This window comes from Rutidosis leptorrhynchoides, chromosome 1 (genome assembly GCF_046630445.1).
Source record: "Rutidosis leptorrhynchoides isolate AG116_Rl617_1_P2 chromosome 1, CSIRO_AGI_Rlap_v1, whole genome shotgun sequence".
Lineage (NCBI taxonomy): Eukaryota > Viridiplantae > Streptophyta > Magnoliopsida > Asterales > Asteraceae > Rutidosis > Rutidosis leptorrhynchoides.
The window spans coordinates 502,594,840-502,599,972 of record NC_092333.1 but is presented as its reverse complement, the minus strand read 5'-3'; the positions used below and the strand labels follow the sequence as shown (position 1 = coordinate 502,599,972).

The 5,133-nt window shown below is 41.9% G+C and overlaps 1 non-coding gene across 1 annotated transcript; it reads left to right on the top strand.

Annotated features, from left to right (window-relative positions):
- Nucleotides 1–3,533: 3,533 nt before the first annotated feature.
- Nucleotides 3,534–3,639, top strand: LOC139886892 (small nucleolar RNA R71). The gene has a single exon (XR_011772753.1). It is a non-coding gene; the product is annotated as a small nucleolar RNA R71 (small nucleolar RNA).
- The last annotated feature ends 1,494 nt before the right edge of the window (nucleotides 3,640–5,133 follow it).

Sequence of the window (5,133 nt, the reverse complement as noted above, 5' to 3'; positions counted from 1 at the left end):
CGGGACTTGTAGGAATACGGGTCGGATTGAGATTTGTTAGCGCCTTAGAGTTGGTGACTAACTAGGACTTGTGTTTGTCCAAGGTGTGATTATGTGGGGCCTTATTTCATGTGTAAATTAGTGCCTTAGATAGCTAGTGCCTAATGTAAGTAGGCGAACTTGAACGTTGTTTTAGTGATAGTCACCTAGGTTATAGGTTGACTTGTTGTTGCGGTGTACATGTGTGTATTTATTATTATATTATATATAGGTGCATATACAGTTATCTATTGGTGCGGTGTCCTAGAGACGAATCTTTTGGAGAGATTCGGATGTTTGACGGTTTTGAATTATCGAGGTTCACCATAAGGACTTTGGTCATTCGGGTACTAGGAGTTATCGCGTGTTATTTTGTGTGAATGTTGCGTCAGTCCGGGTAAAGTACTTTGTGTGACCATGTAGAAATGGTAAGGTACGCAATTGTAATAGTGACTGATCACCATTATTACAACCGTGTATCTTGACACCAAGCATGACATGACGAGTACCAAACGAAGGAAACGTGGCATGGTTGGTGTAGATTTGGGCTAAATTATGAATCTTTTATTGGTTCCTAGGATATAGTGGTCTCGGGCGATGTGCTTATTTTCACGTCGGGTTTGTTGTGAGTCAGGAGGTGTTACGGTGGATTGGGTTATCTAAGGTGAGTGGGTGGACTCACGAGTTTGGTGCGTGTTTAGTCACCCTAAGTAGTGGGTGCACTATTGAGATTGTCATTGGTTGTGGTTACCTATCGTAACTACGATGACCGATTTATGTGCGCGTGTGTGTGCGTCGAGGACTTGAATTCCGTAATGGGATGTAACAAGCCTACTGATTGTAGTATTTGGTTACACTCGGTAGAGTGTATAGTTAGAGAATCTTGTTAGGATTCTAGTGGTGAGTCGCCTAGGAAATGGCAAATCGAAGAGTCTTCGGGTCATAAACTCATGAGAGTGGGACCCGTATGATGATGATTGCGTTAGTGTGTTGTGGATTATAGGGTAACATTCCTAACGGAATACCCCTTGTAGTTGTGGTTGTATCGATATGTCAAAGGGAGTAAGACTTGGTATTCCCAAGCATCTCCTTAGTGCTAAATGAAGGGTTTCGTTAGGCTATATCGTTTGGCCTTATGGAAATTGCGGGTAGCGTGTGATCGCTGGGAACTTCTGTTAAGACAGTAAACCGTAAGGATTGTCGGGTAGGTATGACTTCAGGTTATTATTGTGGAGAGATGGGTGACATTCGGGAGTATGAAACCCAAAGATCGAGTTTCTAAATCTCGGTAGATTGTGGTGGGAGTCTGCATGACACTGCGTCAGGTGCCCCCTTTTACCTGCTAGTGTGATGTTCAACTCCGGTGATGGTGTGATCACTTTGTGCTTAGGGTGCCCATGAGATACCCTTGGAAGCAGCGGAGATTACAATAGTGATCGACGGGTGATAGTAATTCGACGGTTGCGAAAGTCAAAGTCTAAGAGCATTGCGGTAAATACTTCCTACGAAGTGACGGATGAGCGAATCTGGTTGCTCTTATGTGATAGACGGGTAAAGATGACTGGTAAGCCGGTGACAGAGTTAATGGTCGGTTAGACCAAAGGCTATGATGAAGTGTTGATATAGCTGTCGACGCAATTATCTTTTCAGATTGGTCACTCTTCTCCATGAGAGTGAGCCATTTTTTATAAAGGTTCGTTGAGTGGAAGGTTGGGTGATCTCGACTGAGATGCACAACTAATTAAGCAGAGCAGCATATGCCTAAGCTTAGAGGCGTATGTGGGACTTTAGTGGAGTTCGCTTTGCGAACGATGAAGGGCGGTTAGTTGTGATTTTTGGAATGAAGGTGCGATGACGTCGCGTGTACGACATCTCTAGTGATTGTGTATGAAGGCTCTGAGAGCCTAAAGAGAATTTGCAGTGATTCGGTGTTTATGATCGATGATGAGAATGATCATGTGTGTTGTGGAATGACAATTCCGCAGGATGTTATCATCTTGGCGGTGAGAATGTGGAGCTAAATCCTAAGTGGGGGAGTTTTACTACCGCCCAAGGAAGCTCCGGTGGTTTTAGATCGCATGAAGTGTAAGTATTCTTATGTAAGGTGGTCGTGTAGTACCAAAGTGCGGTATAAGACCAAGCGTGAAGTTGGAAATCACGGGAGAGAGAGAATGAAACTATAGTTTCGGGTGCTCTCGTGATGTAAATATGGTTTGGTGTGAAACTCAGATAGTACTGTCGTGTGACTACGAGTTTGATATTGTGGTGAATACTGTATCTTCCCTGTCGGGAAACGTGATCGTGGAAATTGTCAGTGAATTATTCCACTTTATGGATGATTGTGAGGCATGGAGTGTCAGTTCTGGTTGTGTCACATCGAGACTCGCGGACGTTGTTTGTTTACGAGAGTGTCGGATTGTGGCGCACCGCGCCACAGAGTAAACACCGAAGTTCAGTTGTTGGATTTGTACTCGGGATTTAAATTTAACGTTATTGCGCACCGCACAAGAGTTTGGCACGCCGCGCCAACATGATGATGCTGAAACTGTTTTTTTTTTTAAGTGTGTACGTTAACGGTCGGTTATCGGGTTGAGTCGTTACAAGTGGACAGCTTCTGAGTATATGTTGATTTGTTCTTGAGCCTAGCTGACCTTCTCCGTGGTTCTTCCCCTGGGAACACGGAGTCCATTTGCTTAGCTTCCTTTATGTGGGGATTTTGGATAGTATTACAAGGTAATCTCCCGTGTGGTCGGGTTTCAAGGTGTTTTGATAACTATCCGAGCTGCGTTTCTAGTCTTTTGAGCAGAGCCAATTGATTTATCATTAGTATCTCCATCTGGTCTTGTCTAGATGCAGTTCTCTGATTCAACTATTGGTTTCCTTGAATGAACTGAGTCAACTGATCATCAGTCCCGAGAGTAGGGTTGGTTACTTTTGTAATTTGGGTGGTTGGAGAATTTTCCTCAGCTGGTGGGCCAGTGAGTGGAAGTGGTTGATCGTAGGTTAATTGAGATTGTTGGGTTAGATAAGGTGGGTAGTGATAGCAAAAAAGCTGGTTGTTTCTTTGAAATTGATTAACCCTGGGCTGTTGATTGAATCCGGGATTTGATTGACAAGCTGGGTATTGAACGTAACAGACTGAATTGTCAGGGTTCTCGTACTCAACTTGGTATTCTTCAGTGGGTTGCGGGTTGGTACAATTAACACAGGCCTAGACCTGGTTAACTTGCTGCAGTTGCGCCTTCAATTCTCCGAGTTATTTGGCAAGAGATTCCATCTTGTTCGTGAGAGATTTGATGGCCTCCATTTGATTATTAAGTGCAGAGAGTGGTGCAGATGATGAAGTAGTTTCACCACTGTTCCAGTCATGATGATGCATTGTCATGTTCTCGAGCAACTCCCATGCTTCGTTTGTGGTTTGGTTCATCAGATTTCCTTGAGCTGCGGCATCGATCCTCGTCCTATGATTTACCTTAAGACCATTGTAGAAGGTACAGATTTAGGCAGACCGTTCTAACTGGTGATTAGGGCATTTCTTCAGGAGGGTTTTGAATCGCTCCCATGCAGTGTAAAGAGATTCATCATAACTTTGTTTGAAGTTAATGATGTCATTCTTAAGTTTGGTTTGTTTGAAAGGAGGGAAATATTAGGTTAGGAATTTAGTAGCCATCTCCGTCCATGATGTGATGGAATCTTTTTCCAATCCTTCAAACCATGTTTGTGCATGATGAGTGAGAGAATAAGGGAACAAGTATAGCCGAACTATATCTTGTCCTATCCCTGGCTGTTTGTAAGAATTCGAAAGAGATATGAATTTATCAAGGTGAGAGTTAGGATCGTCATTCGGTAGTCCATGGAATTGACAGCCATTTTGGATGAGTTGTATAATGTGATGTTTCAATTTGAACGAGTGTCCTTGAATCTCTGGGAATCTGATCGGTCTTCCTCAACCTTCAATCGAGAGTTTGGTGTTTTCTGCTAAAGTAACGCGTAACGCCATTCGATTTATGATTCATTCTTCCTTGCGTGCTTTAGAGATTATTGCGTCTGGATCAGGTACGAATAACAACAGCCCTAGTCTAGATCGGGTTTGCGTCATACACTAGGTATGCCTTTTTGTTTTTAAATTTAAAGCAGATAAGCTAAGTTCCTAATTTACTCTAAAGCAATCTAAGGTTATTCTAAAGTAATCTAAGGTAATCTAAGGTAGCCTTAATCTAAAGTAGTCTAAGGTAATCTAATCAAATTATCCCAAGTTTAAATATGTTTTTGGTTCTTGCTACTGATTCCCTGGTATTTCGATAACAGAGCTTCGCACGAACTATTCAACAAACCAAGTGGCCAGGCTGACTACAGAGAGGCATGATCCTTTTGGTTCCAATATAATTGGAGACTGTTCGGAAAATCCAACAACCAAGTCCCTGTATAATTGTCTTTCTTAGACACCACTAAATGTTTGTGAATGAGTTTGATAAAAGCAGTATTGTCTGATACCAGTTGCCCGGTAGCGGCGCCAAAAACTTGTTACCACATTGATATGACCAAAACGGACGATTTTATTTATGCGGTGTCGTCAGGTCGCACAGCGTCAGAATCGGCTGATCAAGGTAGCGAACGATAGTTTTAAATTTATATTATGCGGGGCCTAAATAGCGGGGCCTAAATCTTACTACTCCTTATTGTGAGTAAGGGAAGTATGACCTAGGGTCATATTTTTGAGATATCAGTAGAATCGAACCTATAAGTAAGCGTAAGAAAATCCTAACGTGAAGGAGTAGTGGTTTGTTACCTAATTTTTGGGTTTTTTAGTTTATAAGATGAAGTAAAGTAAATATGGTTAAATTTGCAATTCAGATAAGGTTAAAACAAGCGCATGCTATGATTTCATTAGTTACTTTGCCGAGATTATGGAATGCTGGATCATGAATAGGCAGTGGCCTTGTATTCATTACACTGATCCTAAATGCCCCTGTTGAAATGTCCCGTTCATATTGATTATAAACGTTCCATATTAATTGATTTCGTTGCGAGGTTTTGACCTCTATATGAGACGTTTTTCAAAGACTGCATTCATTTTTAAAACAACCATAACCTTTATTTTATCGATAAAGGTTT